Consider the following 18,716-nt stretch of genomic DNA (forward strand, 5'->3'; position numbering starts at 1 on the left):
TATGCGGAAGAAATAGACAGTGGTGTATTACCATAAATTTACCTTGATAACATTAGCCTGAACTTATTTCTTCTTCGACGTACTGTTAATGTATTGATAATTCTTATTCAAGTTACGCCTGGTACCAGAGCAAGAAAGTAATCGCAGTCAACAATGACACACCTCCTTTTTGATACATTCATACACGACGAAGTCATTGTAACCACGGGACAGATACCTCCCGTGGCTAGAAACGCACGTGTGTACACTGTTTCATTCCCCTGTGTTTCAATCACTTAACTGAATCTTGACACATGCACTTCGATGATGAATATGGGAATAACGTACAACTCAGCAACTCCTGTTTTGGGAAATATGAGTCAGCAAAAACGTCATATTTTAACACATATTATTCCAAGCAAATGCATAGTTTTTTGCCAAATTTTGCCTCATTTCTGAAGATTGAGATACTTGGCCGTGTTTCCTCATCTATCTCCCACGTGGACTAAGCGTCTATTTTCTACGAGTGCTCGGTTGCTCGCTGCATTAAAGACCACCATGCAACTTACCGCCCACGATACCAGGTCGTCGTAGGCGGGGTGTAGTCTGTGCTGGGTAATCTGGAAGTTCACAATGCCCTTTAGTAGCGCCGTGTCTTCCGCACTAACCGCAAGGTGAACGCTAGCAGATTTACTGTTTATAACTGAGACCGAGCACCGACCCTCGCGGAACTCCCGCTAGGATCCCGCGCTCGGAAGTCAACACAATATGTCCCTTGTACGGAAGGTTCTGATCTCCAAGTAGGTTTCTGAAGACACAGCGCTGAAATTCCAAACTCAAACAGATGGTACAAGAGACCTGCGTGCCACACAGCGTTGAATGTGTCCGAGACGTGTAGCAGTGGCGTCCAGAAATATTCCCAGGGACTGCCGTATGTTGGATGGCTTTCTCGTTATAAAGGGAGCCGCACCTAACATATATTCAGAAAGAGAAAATATATCGACATGCCCTTTTCACTGAGTTATAAGTGACAATGTGGTAAATTTTCATGCGTATGCAAAAAAAAATTGTAACGTGTATAGCTACCGAGTTGTGACGCCGACTTTTTCTTTTTATAGAATTATATACCTTTTTCTATATCGTTCTAAAAATCCTCCAAAGAGTTCTTCAACGAGTACACTAGTGTGCAAAACTTATGGATGAAAGTATCTTTCGCGTGATGTCTCAGTGTCACTGTTCGGTGAAACTTGGACCATTCATACAAAGAACTGCTAACACAATGTTCAAAACTATTCACCTTCTCCACTCCAGCTCCATGGTTTGAGCAACTCATTGGCACATTAAACCAGGTCTCCCACCCACTCAGGCAGATCGAGTTCCTCCTCCTCCTCTAAAAACTCCATAATTTGATGTTTTTCTGGAGCGGCTGCCATTTGACCTCCACCTTGCATGCCTTCCTCGGTGCACCCCTCCCTATGCGTGGAACCATCATCATCTAGAAAGAAAAGAAAAGAATGTGTCTAAGGAAGCTCAATCTAGACACTATATATATTACTTGAAATTATTTCATGTAAGAACCACGATTTTATTACAAATGTACTTACATTCGAGCTGTGCCTGAGCCCTCTCCATCTCCAGCACTTGAGGGATGTAACCTAGAAAGATGGAAAAGACTGAGTATAATATCGAGTATGGAAGAAAATCCCCGTAGAACAAGTGCAATGACTTCAATGGTGCAGCAATCAGCGGTCCAAAACAGATATAACATAGAGACACAGAACATATAAACCCACAATCTGTTAAAAGACCTGGAAACACTATAGAGAGCGGTCCAAAACAGATATAACATAGAGACACAGAACACACATAGACACACACACACACACACACACACACACACACACACACACACACACACACACAAAGTCTGTTAAAGGGCGAAGCATTCTGTATAGAGCGCGATTCAAAACATATGTAACACACATACACTGAGTTAAAGGATGCAGATATCGGAACACTGCAAATGTACTTACCAGGTAATGGAACTTCGTCCACATGAGATCGTTTGCTGCTGCAGCTGCCACTGGCACAGTCGCTGTTGCTGCCTGCTTGCTTCATAATGACTGAATGCACAATCACGTCTATACACATCTCGGTAATTCATACGTTAGATGCGCTATGTGGGTGTTACTTTATTCAATCATTGTTATTATACAATTTAACCTACTACCTAAATACATTAGTAGGTCTTATTTTTAACTATTACAATTTGCAATCTGCAGCTTTATTTGCTAACACGGTGTGGCCGTGCGGTTAAAGGCGCTTCAGTCTGCAACCGCGTGACCGCTACGGTCGCAGGTTCGAATCCTGCCTCGGGCATGGATGTGTGTGATGTCCTTAGGTTAGTTAAGTTTAAGTAGTTATAAGTTCTAGGGGACTGATGACCACAGATGTTAAGTCCCATAGTGCTCAGAGCCATTTTTTTCTAACACTACAGGTTAATACTATAATGCCTTTACCACTATGGGGATTATTTTACTATTATTTACTACGCTGTTGTTTTGGTTATTAGATTGAAATTTCCTGCTACTATTGGATTTGGATGCTACTTATAACAAGTTACTATAACTACTCTACCTGCAGCGTCACAGGTGTGCCAGAAGATACAAACCTAATTGGTGGCCTTTCCCACTGAGCTAATCCCAGTGGGAGTGCCCCTGGCACTGGGCTGGCCGATGGCTTGGTCGCTGCAGTTCTATACTAATCTTATTATCCTAGTTCTGAACCTATAACTAATCTATATCTACTGTTATAATCGGTGCGTTGTCAAATCCGGTGATGATGTACTTCCCCCCCCCCCCCCCCCCCCAACCTAATCCTAAAACACGGCGGGTTCCAGCCGTGAGGCGGCTGGCCAAGTCCATGTTCTGGCGGAGCAGGGAGGGTGTACGGAGTCAAAGTCTGGTGTTTTTTTCATTGATTGTTTCTCAGGTACTCTTTGAGGACTTTGCCTGAGATTGCATCTGCTAGGTTATTCAGGACGTTAAAAGTGTCTTCTTGCCTGAGCAAGTGGTGCGTATCGCTGTTTGGTAATTGTTCCCTAAATTGTTGTGCAACGTCGGCGAAGAGGGGACACTCGTACTCCACATGGTCTGGTTGGTTCAAATGGCTCTGAGCACTATGGGACTTAACTTCTGAGGTCATCAGTCGCCTAGAACTTAGAACTACTTAAACCTACCTAACCTAAGGACATCACACACATCCATGCCCGAGGCAGGATTCGAACCTGCGACCGCAGCGATCGGTCGGCTCCAGACTGCAGCGCCTAGAACCGCACGGCCACTCCGGCCAGCCCACATGGTCTGGGGTGCCCTGCACTGCTTCACAGTCACACGCTGGTGTTGCCCTGTCCCGAACCGACACAAATATGTCGGGTAAGGTCCATGCCCAGTAAGAATGTGCAGCAAGCCTCTAGTTGGTTGTATGTGAGTTTTAAGCGTTCCTGTATATTTGGAAGTAGCTCATGTGTTCTTCGCCCTGTCTCATCGTTATTCCAAAGATCCTGCCATAATTCAATCCCCCTTCTTTTAATACTTGGTTTATCTCCTACATATACCCCAATGATTTTTTTTTACTTTTTCTCTTATGTTCTTCTTTATCCAATACCAGGTGGCCTGTTCCCTTATTTTTATGTCCAATGGACATTACCCCATCAGTACTAAAAGTTCCCCTCCCGGAGTTGTTTTATATGCGCCTACTGAACGTAGGAGCATATTTCGCTGCACTCTTCTTACAGCTATGGCAGGCATGACCCTCGTGAGCCTGTGTGCCCAGACCGCTGACCCGTAACCTACTATGGATATGAGAATGCTGTTGTGATAAAATTTGATTTGCTTTAGTTAGAATATTTACAGAAGACTACGTCCGGCGCGAGTATAAAGGTCTAGGCTGGGGGGCTGTGACATCAGTGGCCGCTCGCTCGCGGGCCGCTGATGCAGAGCGTGTCTGGTTATAACGCATGGGGGGGAGAGAGAGAGAGAGAGAGAGAGAGAGAGAGAGAGAGAGAGAGAGCAGGTGATTTTGTGTCATCACCCAACGTCACAGTAGCGCCCTCACGTGGCCACGATATGAACTAAGTCAGTTGGGCTGTGGAGCTCACTGGGTGCAGCCATCTTGAATAACGGTACTTGTGCCATCAGCTGACGTCAGGAAAGGGCCCTCTGTAGGCACCGATATGAACTAAGCCAGCTGGAGTCCAGACTCACAAGGGGAGACCGCCAATTGTGAAATTCAGATTCGATTCATACTGCGCATAATAACAGCTCATGGCCAGAGGTGTAATGTGGCAAAGCACCAAGATGCACTTCTCAGCCGTTGTCGAGAAAATAATCAGTTAAAAGATAAAAGAAACCGTTGCGGTGAAATACTCTCTACGATTAACAATTCCCTCCAGCATCGTGGCGCAGCGGTAAGCGTTCGGGTTAGTAATCCGAAGGTCGCCGGATCGAATCTCGCGGCATGCAAGTTTTTTTATTATTTTTTTGTAATTCAAATGTGTATATACACACACACTATATATATATATATATATATATATATATATATATATATATATATTCCCGGCAATCAGTTGCAACAATTATGCATATAATAAGTTGTTGAAAGTCGTTTGTCGTGGAAAAATAATACTTGAAATAAAACACAATATCACAGATAATATTCAAGTGGATACAATTTATTGAAAAGTTCGGTATACACTCGCACATAATTAACAATTAGTGACCAGAAGTAGCTGGAGTATCGCACGAACCAGAGTGATAGTTATCATAGAAACATGGAAAGCAGAAAACAGCTCGACATCGAGCACATCTGATAAACGATGCGCTTTTACAAGAACAATTGTTTTTTAAATTATCTGTTGGTAAACACACCTAATTGACATTCTGAAAAATTGTTCCATCGTTCGTCAGGTTTGATGCATATCACGCGTATCGTATCATATCGGCAAAAATCGGAGAAGACAATTGGTGGTGCACGATGGATTGGATTTTTATACAATCGTCTCTGGAGTTGATGTCACGGTTTCGCTCGATTAAAAAAGCACAATTTTGAAGGTGCTTGATCAAATTTTTTACCTGCCGGTAAAAATACACGTCACACGGTTGGACGAGAGGAGTGCACTTTGGAGGAATGACATTTATAGTGCACGTTGGTAACTTCTTATCCTCCTGGAACATCTCATCGTATAATGCCGGGTTCGTTTGCCCGCCCCAAGAGTCGATCAGAAGGAGAAATTCTTTCTTTTGTACGTATGGTTGCAAAGCATTACGCAAGCAGTCCATGAACAAACCCGTTGTTAGTTTACCAGATTTGGAGGATGTAATAACAACGTTGGTATACTTCTTGGCGTACTCGTCGACTGTCTTCTGTACTCTGGGTCCAAACGTACCTGTGGACTCTTGGAGGCATACGAAAACAAGTGGCAAGACTCGTCCAGACATAGTGATTGAATATTGTGCCGTATACGAATGCGTCACCTTGTTCATGTCGTGTCGGGTTACCAGGACAGCCTTTGTGTGTGTGTGTGTGTGTGTGTGTGTGTGTGTGTGTGTGTGTGTGTGTGCGTGTGTGTGTGTGTATACATTTGTATTACAAAAAACAAATAATAAAAATGTTGGATGGCGCGAGATCCGATCCGGCGACCTTCGGATTACAAACCCGAGCGCTTACCGCTGCGCTACGACGCTGTAGAAAATTATTAATCGTAGAGAGTATTTCACCGCAACGGTTTCTTTTAACTGTCTATTTTCTCGACAGCGGCTGAGAAGTGCATCTTGGTGCTTTGCCACATTACACCTCTGGCCATGAGCTGTTATTAAGCGCAGTATGAATCGAATCTGAATTTCACAATTGGCGGCCTCCCCTTGTCAGTGGCGAACACGTCTGCTTGAAATTGGTTAAATAATAAAGACAAGTCCCTTTCTCCCGCCATTTTCTTTGCTTAGTAGTTATAACCGGGGTGTGGTGCATTATCCTGCTGGAATTTGAACTTCGCGCCCTTTTTCTGGGGGAGGGGGCATGGCACTTTCCCACCAAAATCCGCCATCTTGATTGTCGTCATCGCCACCATCTTGGATAACGGTACTCTGGGGCCGTACGAACATTGTTCCAATATGTACAGAGTATCATCTAGCTGTGAGAATGGATTCGTGATTTCCTGTGAGAAAGGATGCAGTTCGTTGTGACTGGGAGGAAATCGTCAAGGTCAAACAGAAGTGATATCTGGCGTTCCCCACGGAAGTGTTACAGGCCCTCAGCTGTTTCTTATTTATATAAATAATTTTAGAAACAATATGAACAGCTCTCTTTGATCGTTTGCTGATGATGATGCCGTTTTCCGTCTACTAGAGTCATCAGAAGATCAGTACGAATTATAAAATGATTTAGAGAAGATCTCTGTACGGCAGAAAAGTGGCATTTCTCCCTGAACAGTAAAAACTGTGAGATCTTCCACATGAGTGCTAAAAAGAATGCGACCTGTGTCGGTTACACCATAAATAATACAGTTTAAAATGTCGATTCCTTCTGTAATGCAGATAGCCTTTCGGTGCCTTTTGCACTTCCGGCAACACCTATTGCTTCAAATTCTGCAAAATTAAAGTTTTTCATTAAACGAGGAATCGATAGAGAAAATAAAAAGCTTATTACGTGTCATGTCACGTGAATGTGACAACCACCTGTGCTCAACATCAGCGTGCGCAATCACTTACAGACGCAGGTGGTAATAGTAGCAGTTGAGGGTATATAAAGTGTGCCCCGGGGGAGGGGGGGGGGACAGAAAACAATGCATTCATTATCTTAATGCGGAAGCGCTGCGATTTATCTGACGTCTATAAGGGCATCCTCATTGGCTTTCGGGCCAAGGGTGGAAGCATTTCCGGCTAAGTTTGCAAAATGTTCGCATGCCGCCATGGTTAAAGTACACCGTGCATGCAAATGATTATGATGTTTGGTTTGTTGGGCCCTCAACAGCGTGGTTATCAGCGCCCGTACAAATTCCCAACCTTTCCTCAGATCAATCTCGCCACTTTCACGAATGAAAATGAAATGATGAGGACAACACAAACACCCAGTCATCTCGAGGCAGGCGAAAATCCCTGAACCCGCCGGGAATCGAACCCGGGACCCCGTGCTCGGGAAGAGAGAACGCGACCGCGAGACCACGAGCTGTGGACCGGTGTATGCAAGATGGCGCTATCAAAAATCGATGCCGCTGAGGCAACTGGTGCGGCACGGGCCATAGAAAACAGGGGTGAACGACGGCTGCGGAGATGTGTAGGTGCGAACAGACGTGCAACTGCTGGGCAACTGACTGCCCAGACGAAGAAGGGGCTACCAACAGTGTCTCCACAACAGCGAACGTGGCTGCGTTGCTTCATGCACTCGTACTGGCTGCTACTCATCGGTGACGAATGCTGGAATCTGCAGTCTGAGCGCCAGTCTGGAATTCCACTGAGTGGCGACAGGTGACCTTTTAGGATGAATCACGTTTTATGCTCCGTCGGACAGATGGCCGTTGGTGTGTACGGAGTAAAACATCTAAAAGCAAATACCCAGCACGTGTCACGGTCTGGGGAAGTTTACGGGGCGTTCCACGGATGATCTCGCCATTCTGGAAGGCACAATGCATCAACACAAGTATGCATCTATCCTTGTGGACCCCGTCCACTCCTACATGCAGTTCGTTTTCCCTCGCCACCGTGCCATTTAGTATCAGGACAATGCAATGTGTCACACAGCTCGCAGTGTATGTGCACGGTTCGAGGGGCACCAGGGACGATTTTATTGTAATCCCCTAACCACCACACTTCCCGGATTTCAACTAAGTCGAGAATCTGTAGGACCATCTCGATCGAGCTGTTTGTGCTATGAAACCTTAACCGGAAAACCTAGTACGTCTTGCCACGGCACTGGAGTTGTCATGTCCCCACACCCCTGTCGGTACCTTCCAGAGCCTCACTGACTCTCTTCCTGCACATTTAACAGCGGTCCGCGCTGCAAATGGTTGGCAGCTGGCTGCATTAATGTGAGTGGATAGTGTTCTAGTAGTAGTAGTAGTAGTAGTGGTAGTATGTAATGCCTGTTACACTTACATTTTGAAAAGAAGTGGTGGTGTTTGTGCTGCTATACATGCGTAGCAGTCACACAGACGACGGAAGGAATACCTGGGGCGTAGTTTGTCGCTTTCCAGAGGGTATGCCCAAGTCTCGGCCGACGCAGAGTTCCTCTGACAACGAATCTAGCGACCAACTGAGACACTGCGGCTATCGCGAGGGGTCTTTACATGCGCGCTCGCGGCGTCATCCACTGTTAAGTGGAGACGTTTGGACCTGTGTCCTGCAGGCGTTGGGCTAGGCTGTGGTGATTGGCACACACTGCAGCGCCCGCTCGCGTGTTAGTGAATCTAAATCGCTGTACGTGCTTCATACAGCAAGACGTACACTGTGTGATGAAAAGTATCTGGACCCCTCCAAAAAGATACGTTTTTCATATTACGTGCATTGTGCTGCCACCTACTGCCAGGTACTCCATATCAGCGACCTCAGTAGTCATTAGACATCGTGAGAGCAGAATGGGGCCCTCCGCGGAACTCACAGACTTCAAACGTGGTCAGGTGACTCGGTGTTACTTGTGTCATACGTCAGTACGCGAGATTTCCACACTCCTAAACATCACTAGCTCCACTGTTTCCGATGTGGTAGTAAAGTAGAAACGTGAATGGACGCGTACAGCATGAAAGCGTACAGGCCGAACTTGTCTGTTGACTGACGGAGACCGCCGACCGCTCGTAATGTTTAATGGGCAGACTTCTATCCAGACCATCACACAGGAATTCCAAGCTGCATCAAAATCCACTGCAAGTACTATGACAGGTAGGCGGGAGGTGAGGAAACTTGGATTTCATGGTCGGGTGGCTGCTCATGAGCCACACATCACGCAGGTAAATGTCAAACGACGCCTCGCTTGGTGTAAGGAGCGTAAACATTGGACGATTGAACAGTGGAAAAACGTTGTGTGGACTGATGAATCACGGTACACAATGTGACGATTCTTTCGCAGGGTGTGGGTATGGCGAATGCCCGGTGAACGTCATGTGCTAGCGTGTGTAGTGCCAACAGTAAAATTCGGAGGTGGTGGTGTTATGGTGTGGTCGTGTTTTTCATGGAGGGGGCTTGCATCCCTTGTTATTTCGCGTGGTACTATCACAGCACAGGCCTACATTGACGTTTCAAGCGCCTTCTTGCTTCCCACTGCTGAAAAGCAATTCGGGGATGGTGAATGCATCTTTCGACACGATCTACCACCTGTTCATAATGCACGGCCTGTGGCGGAGTGGTTACACGACAATAACATCCCTGTAATGGACTGGCCTGCACATAGTCTTGATCTAAATCCTATAGAGCAACTCTGGGGTATTTTGGAACGCCGACTTCGTGCCAGGCCTCACCGGCCGACATCGATACCTTTCCTCAGTGCAGCACTTTGTGAAGAATGGGCTGCCATTCCCAAGAAACCTTCCAGCACCTGACTGAACGTATGCCTGCGAGAGTGGAAGCTGTCATCAAGGCTAAGGGTGGGCCAACACCATATTGAATTCCAGCATTACCGATGGAGGGCGCCACGAACTTGTAAGTCATTTTCAGCCAGGTGTCCGGATACTTTTCATGACATAGTGTAGAAAGTACCGTTCTCCAATAGTCATTATGAAGCTGATCATCCTTCATCTATTTCTCTACTGAAAATAAGCCAGCATAGGGCTGTAATTGTACTCAAGATGTGGTGTCACCGCCAGACACCACACTTGCTAGGTGGTAGCCTTTAAATCGGCCGCGGTCCGTTAGTATACGTCGGACCCGCGTGACGCCACTGTCAGTGATTGCAGACTGAGCGCCACCACACGGCAGGTCTAGAGTGACTTACTAGCACTCGCCCCAGTTGTACAGCAGAGTTTGCGAGAGATGGATCACTGTCAATTACGCTCTCATTTGCCGAGACGATAGTTAGCATAGCCTTCAGCTACGTCATTTGCTACGACCTAGCAAGGCGCCATAGCATTTGATAATCAATATTGTGAAGCTTGCACAGTAACGAGAGATGTACACCAATTGTGGATTAAAGTTAAGTATTCCAACAGCTACGTACTTTATTTGCTAGACTCAAATCCTTTAACTGTTCCAGACCTCACGCCAATCTGCGTGAGCTTAACGCGTGCCTTTCGGCTACCTCGGAGTGGCATGGCTGTCTTGCCACGCCACTACACAAGATATTTCATAGGCATGGAAGTACTGGAGTATCAGTTCTGCAGCGTTTGATTAAAGTGTTATTGGTGTAACGCTTCTCATTTCTGTCGGTGTACTTCTGCTTAAATTGCCACTGTCTGTAAACCACTCATGTGGACTGAATAGCAGAAGCATGACTCATTTTGATAAGTAGTAACAAACAAACATATCAATAAAGAATAAGTAATAAATGCAAGAGGAAAGCTGTTACAATATAACAGGTGCCCTAGCCACGGACGAGGATGTGAGATATGCACTGCGCAGTGATATTAATGTACCACCTGTCAAAAGCTAGAATAACCCCCAGTTGCAACGCAGGCCGTTGCGAGACGTGCAGGAAGAGGTTCTCGAAGCTACCGACAGGGATGTGGACCGATGTCGACTCCAGTGTCGTCCGTGCTTAGTCGCGCTACATTTCTCGGTTGAGGATCCACGGCGAGCAAGATGGTGCCACAGAGTCTGGATTGGGTTTAAATCCGGGGAGTGTGGTGGGCTTACGGTAAACTCATCCAGGTACTCTTCGAAACACTCGAGCACGCTGTGAGCAGTGTGATGCGTTGCATCGCGTAATTTCCTTCGCACGTAAGGGTGGACGTGGTCCCCAAGGATAGAGTCGTACTTGTGTTGATCAACTGTGCCTTCCAGGATGATGAAATGACTCGGATAATGCGACGGAAACATTCCCCAGACCATAATGCCGATTCCTCGGGTCTCTATCCTTCCGACGAATGTTGCAGGGTGTTTGTTTTCAGTGAGATTATGCATAAAACGCGATTCATCTGAAATGGCCACCTGGCGGCATTCAGTGCGGTACTGGCGGGCAGATTCCAGATTCCATCCTCCGTCACCGATGAACGGCAGTCAATACGAGTGTGTGAACCACGCCCTTGCCGCAACTTTCGCTCAACGGTCGTTGAGGAGATACTGCTGGTAGCCACATGGGCGGTCAGCTGCACGTCCATTCCCCGCACACGTCCACGCAGCCGTCGTTCACCCCCGTGGTGTACCGCAGTTGCCTAGGCGCCGGTTCTGAGTCACGCCGTTTTGTCATGCACGGTATACTTCAACCACGGCGCCACGCGAACAGTTCACATACTTAGCCGTTTCTGAAATGCTTCCAATCTCGGCCCGAAAACCCATGACGATGCAGTTTTGGTCGTCAAAAACATCGCTCCGTTTCCGCATAACGACAACGGCTGCAGTGATTCCGCGTCTCCCCGACACGCTTTATACAGGGTGTTACAAAAAGGTACGGCCAAACTTTCAGGAAACACACACAAAGAAAGAGAATATGTTATGTGGACATGTGTCCGGAAACGCTTACTTTCCATGTTAGGGCTCATTTTATTACTTCTCTTCAAATCACATTAATCATGGAATGGAAACACACAACAACAGAACGTACCAGCTTGACTTCAAACACTTCGTTACAGGAAATGTTCAAAATGTCCTCCGTTAGCAAGGATATGTGCATCCACCCTCCGTCGCATGGAATCCCTGATGCGCTGATGCAGCCCTGGAGAATGGCGTATTGTGTCATAGCCGTCCACAACACGATCACGAAGAGTCTCTACATTTGGTACCGGGGTTGCGTAGACCAGAGCTTTAAAATGCCCCCATAAATGAAAGTCAAGAGGGCTGAGGTCAGGAGAGCGTGGAGGCCATGGAATTGGTCCGCCTCTTCCAATCCGTCGGTCACCGAATCTGTTGTTGAGAAGCGTACGAACACTTCGACTGAAATGTGCAGGAGCTCCATCGTGCATGAACCACATGTTGTGTCGTACTTGTAAAGGCACATGTTCTAGCAGCACAGGTAGAGTATCCCGTATGAAATCATGATAACGTGCTCCACTGAGCGTAGGTGGAAGAACATGGGGCCCAATCAAGACATCACCAACAATTTCTGCCCAAACGTTCACAGAAAATCTGTGTTGATGACGTGATTGCACAATTGTGCGCGGATTCTCGTCAGCCCACACATGTTGATTGTGAAAATTTACAATTTGATCACGCTGGAATGAAGCCTCATCCGTAAAGAGAACATTTGCACTGAAATGAGGATTGACACATTGTTGGATGAACCATTCGCAGAAGAGTACCCGTGGAGGCCAATCAGCTGCTGATAGTGCCTGCACGCGCTGTACATGGTACGGAAACAACTGGTTCTCCCGTAGCACTCTCCATACAGTGACGTGGTCAACGTTACCTTGTACAGCAGCAACTTCTCTGACGCTGACATTAGGGTTATCGTCAACTGCACGAAGAATTGCCTCGTCCGTTGCAGGTGTCCTCGTCATTCTAGGTCTTCCCCAGTCGCGAGTCATACGCTGGGATGTTCCGTGCTCCCTAAGACGCCGATCAATTGCTTCGAACGTCTTCCTGTCAGGACACCTTCGTTCTGGAAAACTGTCTCGATACAAACGTACCGCGCCACGGCTATTGCCCCCGTGCTAATCCATACATCAAATGGGCATCTGCCAACTCCGCATTTGTAAACATTGCACTGACTGCAAAACCACGTTCGTGATGAACACTAACCTGTTGACGCTACGTACTGATGTGCTTGATGCTAGTACTGTAGAGCAATGAGTCGCATGTCAACATGAGCACCGAAGTCAACATTACCTTCCTTCAATTGGGCCAACTGACGGTGAATCGAGGAAGTACAGTACATACTGACGAAACTAAAATGAGCTCTAACATGGAAATTAAGCGTTTCCGGACACATGTCCACATAACATCTTTTCTTTATTTGTGTGTGAGGAATGTTTCCTGAAAGTTTGGCCGTACCTTTTTGTAACACCCTCCATTGCTAGTGCTGTCACCCGCCGTCTGTGAGTGGACCTCGAACGTAGGTGAGTGGACCGTGTAATTCACAGTTATTTTGAAAGTGAATGAGAACTGGCAAAAGTGAAACACCTAACAGAAAGACCAGAACAAAAGCAGCAGACGTGTTGGCCGGTCGGCTGCCTACCTGCAGGGACTCTACCACCCTTGCAGCGCGCAAAGTAGCAAATAATGTTAATCCTGTGCCACATTTACACACTAAACTACTTTAGAAAACTCGCCTTCGCGCATCTACATAATTCGGCACGTTCCACTAGGCTATTTCCTTTTACATCGGCAATAATTCACCGAATAATAGCCGTGTTCGGTACACTGCTGAATTAAATAATGCCGGAAGCCTGGGACCTTCAACTGAAAGACATATACATCATGCACTTTACGTGGATATGGGAAGCCGCTTGTAAAATGCTATTCGAGAGAAGAAATTGTTCGCGTGTTTTTTCAGCCTTCCACTACGGCAGAAATGACCTAATGTTAATCTCTTCTTTTAATTGGGCTCTTACAGCCAATTATTCTGATCGATCTCGTAAAAATTGCCGGACTCACTCTGCACACGCAACAGCTGGGGGAGATATATTTAGAACGACAATCGAAAATTTGTATCGAGACCGAGAATCGAATATTGGTTTGTCGCTTATCACAAGCAATTTTTAATTTTTTTAGGGCATTCAGCACCCCCCGCCCCCCTTGTACTCGCCACAGTCTTCGTCTCCGACGATATCGCTAGGCATCCACCCTGACCGTGACTTACCCCGCCATAACAACGCGAATATTCCTTTCACCAAGAATAAATACTTCTTAAAATTAAAGACAGTTCTTCTCTAAGACTGATCACTAAACTCATTCACGTAGAACTTTACTCTTGAGCCGAAAGCTAATATTACGTCTTTTTGTAAAACGGATTTCCTCTACAGGATAACGCCGCTCTTCGGAATGAAACAAAAACTTTCCACGCTTTGAAATACTGTTCTCCTCACTATAGCTACTGAAATAAGACTTACGAAATTGTCTTGAATATCAGCCAAATAAATTGATAAACTTCCTTAAATGCACAACAGAAATCAAAGTCAAATAGGCCTCCAATCGCGAATCAGGTACTGACTGTAACTCCTATATGTTGAAGAGATCTGACAAGGGGAGGCCGCCAATTGTGAAATTCAGATTCGATTCAAACCGCGCATAATAAAAGCTCATGGCCAGAGGTGTAATGTGGCTAAACACCAAGACGCACTTCTCAGCCGTTGTCGAGAAAATCGACAGTTAAAGGAAACCGTTGCGGCGAAATACTCTCTACGACATGTAACTTCCTACAGCGTCGTGGCGCAGCGGTAAGCTCTCGGGTTTGTAATCTGAAGGTCGCCGGATCGAATCTCTCTTTGTAATTCATATATATATATATATATATATATATATATATATATATATATATATGAATTACAAAGACATACTAAAAAGAAATCTCCATATATATATATATATATATAAGTTCACGGCAGTCAGTTGCAACAATTATGCATATAATAAGTTGTTGAAAGTCGTTTGTCGTGGAAAAACTGGCGACTTCGAACATGATTATGTTTTCCGCAAACGAAGTTGTATTTCACAAATGTTATTAATTGTCTTCATAATGTTTACACGTGTAGTTAACGGTAGACGTAGAAACGATATTCCGAAAGGAATACGTATAGTGTAAGTCAAACGTTCGAATTAGAGTAGAGACCCCAAATAACAAATATTAAAAAAAAAAAAGGTTGCATGGCGCGAGATTCGATCCGGCGACCTTCGGACTACGAACCCGAGCGCTTACCGCTGCGCCACGACGCTGTAGGGAATTATAAATCGTAGAGAGTATTTCACCACAACGGTTTCTTTTAACTGTCGATTTTCTCGACAACGGCTGAGAAGTGCATCTTGGTGCTTTGCCACATTACACCTCTGGCCATGAGCTTTTATTATGCGCAGTATGAATCGAATCTGAATTTCACAATTGGCGGCCTCCCCTTGTGAGTTGTCCTGAAAAAAATTGGTATCAACGTGGATACTGCGATAAATAACTGCTCTCAAGCATATCTTTGCTGTTCCTAAACTCATTTGAAAGTGGTCGGTATTTTGATAAGCGATCTTGTGGCGAATTCTGACTGCATACTCAATCTGCATAGGAGCTTCGGACAGAAACAAAGCGCGTCTGACATCGGAACAACACCGGCGCTCGAAGTTGTACGGGTGAGGATATGCGTCAGACGGAGCAGCCGCCCCCTAATTTCTCTTTACGAGTGACACAACATGGCCACGTAACACGATACGATGCGGTACAGCCCCCTGGACACGAAAACAACATTTGAGAGCGGAGAACACACTGCAGCAAGAATAACATAGCAATTTTTAAGCAACATAGTGTGGCCTTTTTTATATAACCTGCAGTGATGCAAAATCCGTAGCTTTCTCTGCAATACATTACATAGAAACCTTTTGACTCAGTTTCGACAAAATTAGTGCTAACAGTATCTAATACAAAAGATGTTAATTCAACTAATATTTGTACATTAAAGAATATGCACACAGGTTGACCCAGAACTCCATCGACACGCTTTCGGGAGTTGTTCTGAGTATTTTGGTATAAGGGATCCACGGCCTCCGGCGGCTCGTTAAAGTGTAATAATGAAACTGAGATTTCTTCGGTTTGTTATCGCAGTCACTCCCTCACTTTGAGAGTGATATTTTTGTGTGACGCTTTCAGTAGTGACTTTGAACTGCTTTTCTGTTTTGTTGGGGTGGTCATTAAGGGCAGGAGCTGCTACCAACCAGCTGGAGACGGTGTATCGAAATGCTAGCGGTGAACACACTTCAGTAGAGTGGTTGGATCTCGACATCATTCCTTAAAGTAGTTAAATAGCCACAGAGCTTTTACTTAACGATTTAATTTTATCCGTATTTCGCAGCTTCAAGCGTGACTGTATTCAATACACTGGAGGTATGAAATAAAAAACGCCTTCAGTCACAACTTTCTAAGTACACGATGCATTTCGGACCTATGGGTCCATCATCAGGTATTCGTCTTAATTCATGCTTTATTTTTTCTCTTGAAGCATGCCCCTTGAATGAAGTGATATGTACGAAAACGATGGAGAAAAAAATGTATGCTGGTGCTAAAACGTTAAAATCGGTTTACTTGGATTATTTGGTAAGTTTACACTGTTCATCTTTTCCGCTATTTCGCACATATTTTCCGCGTTTGATTTACGAAATTCATAACCTAACATTAAAGCTTTTCGTGACAGGAATATGTATTTCATCTCATTCAAGACAAAAAATGAAGCATATATTAAGACGAATTACATCTGATGATGGACCCACAGGGTTCGAAATGCATCGTGTACTTAATAAAACACGGAAAGTTGCGACTAAAGGCGTTTTTTAATTCATACCTCCAGTTCAAAAATGGTTCAAATGGCTCTGAGCACTATGCGACTTAACTTCTGAGTTCAATAGTCGCCTAGAACTTAGAACTAATTAAACCTAACTAAACTAAGGACATCACACACGTCCATGCCGGAGGCAGGATTCGAACCTGCGACCGTAGCGGTCGCTCGGTTCCAGACTGTAGCGCCTAGAACCGCACGGCCACTACGGCCGGCATACCTCCAGTGAATTAACGATTTTTAGTCGTGTGAAGTTTAACGCTGTCTCGCGAATCAAAGTTGGGCTGTGGACCCTTACTTCGATTAACATTAGAGGAAACTGAGCTGAGGCTTAATCCGAGTCTACCAACAAACGTTTCCGATGAAATATGCGCAGCATTGCGTCGCAAGCTGTTAAGAATGCGTGGTATTGGCTGCAGCTGGAGGTACGCCGCTACGGAAGCTCCGAAGAACGGAAGAAACGACGTTTCAGTATCTCGAACAGTTTGACCTTCTTCATGCTAACCGGGATCGATCATGTGAAACCTGCCTCGCATTTACCTCACATAAGACCCTGAACGCTATGGAGCAAGGCAATCAGATGGATGCAGTTTTTATTGACTTCCGAAAAGCATTTGACCCAGTATTAGAAAAACGTTTATTTACGGAAATAAATTCTTTTTCGTCCGGTGTCACCATTATCTAAACCTTTTGTTTTTGCATTAAAAATGCAGGTGTCACTGCCATAAGTCAAAACTAATAACATATATTAATTGTAAACATCCGTTTCAGATCCGCTGTTACGTAGGTTTTCAAAACTGTATTTAGTTCAAGAGAAGAGTAAAACTAGCGCGGAATGTCTTTGGTAATTTATTTTGGAACTTATATAGTCGTCTTCGTTTTCCCTTAAAAATGAGAACACGGCATCAACTGGTTGTGTAATTATTGTTAATTTCTACTATTTTGTTTTGATTGTGTCGACTGTACATTATTTTAGTGCTGTAATGTTTGCTTTTCAGGCCTTCTTCTAAACTTGGTCTATTAATTACTTCCATTCGCAATTGATATTTTTGTCTACAGCAGAGGCAAAGTCAAGTGTAGATGATTAAGATAGGGTCCATTAACACATATGAATTCTTCTTTTCCCCGTATTGGGGATAGTTTACGTTTATCCGCAGGGCAGGCAATGTAACTACATGCAAACGAAGATCGTGCACGTATGTTCAAGTAACACGCAGTTCTTCATTTTCCAGCTTAAGGATCGTTAAACTCCCTCTATTGCTGGTGATTATAAACGTATTTTCGGCCATAGCACTCCGTCTTCAGACCACAAGTGGCCCATCGGGACCATCCGACCGCCGTGTCATCCTCAGGTGAGGATGCGGATTGGAGGGGCGTGTGGTTAGCACACCGCTCTCTCGGTCGTTACGATGGTTTTCTTTGACCGGAGCCACTACTATTAGGTCGAGTAGCTCCTCAGTTGGCATCATGAGGCTGATTGCACCCCGAAAAATGGCAACAGCACATGGAGGCCCGGATGGTCATCCATCCAAGTGCCGGCCACGCCCAACAGCGCTTAACTTCGGTGATCTGACGGGAACCGGTGTATCCACTGCGGCTAGGCCGTTGCCTTTTGGCCGTAGAGGCTCTACCATTTCGACTCCTCTTTATATTCGAAATTTCGCGAGTATACAGGGTGAATCACCTAAAACTTGCACCGCAGATATTGGGGAAGTGGAAAGTCCTTTTGGTGTGCTGTTTTCACAGAATGGATTGGTAGTGAGGGGCTCGTATTGTTAGGCGATAAACAAAGTGTAATAATACTCAGAAAGCGTACTTTTTGTCACAACATAGACTTTTTAAATGGAACAATGCCTATTGACATTAACAAACTAAAAGCAGGGTAAATTAGAATGTCAGTGGTGTTTGTTGCAGGATTCTAGCGAGCGTCGTTTACGAGATATCGTATTTTGAAAAATTCTCACACTGACACTTGTACAGTACCCGTGGCAGCACATACTAAAGAACAACACAAGTGCATACACTAGTTATGTAACGAGACGCTTGACCATCACAGGTTGAGTTCAAAATGACTACCAGCAGCGGCAATATATGCTTCCAGTCTGATATTGAACGACTGCTGCACACGTGC

General features: G+C 45.2%; 1 pseudogene; it reads right to left on the reverse strand.

The window, feature by feature from the left end:
* Positions 1-18,077: 18,077 nt before the first annotated feature.
* Positions 18,078-18,195, reverse strand: LOC124557327 (annotated as a pseudogene).
* Between the last annotated feature and the right edge of the window lie 521 nt (positions 18,196-18,716).

This window comes from Schistocerca americana, chromosome X (genome assembly GCF_021461395.2).
Source record: "Schistocerca americana isolate TAMUIC-IGC-003095 chromosome X, iqSchAmer2.1, whole genome shotgun sequence".
Taxonomy (NCBI): Eukaryota; Metazoa; Arthropoda; class Insecta; order Orthoptera; family Acrididae; genus Schistocerca; species Schistocerca americana.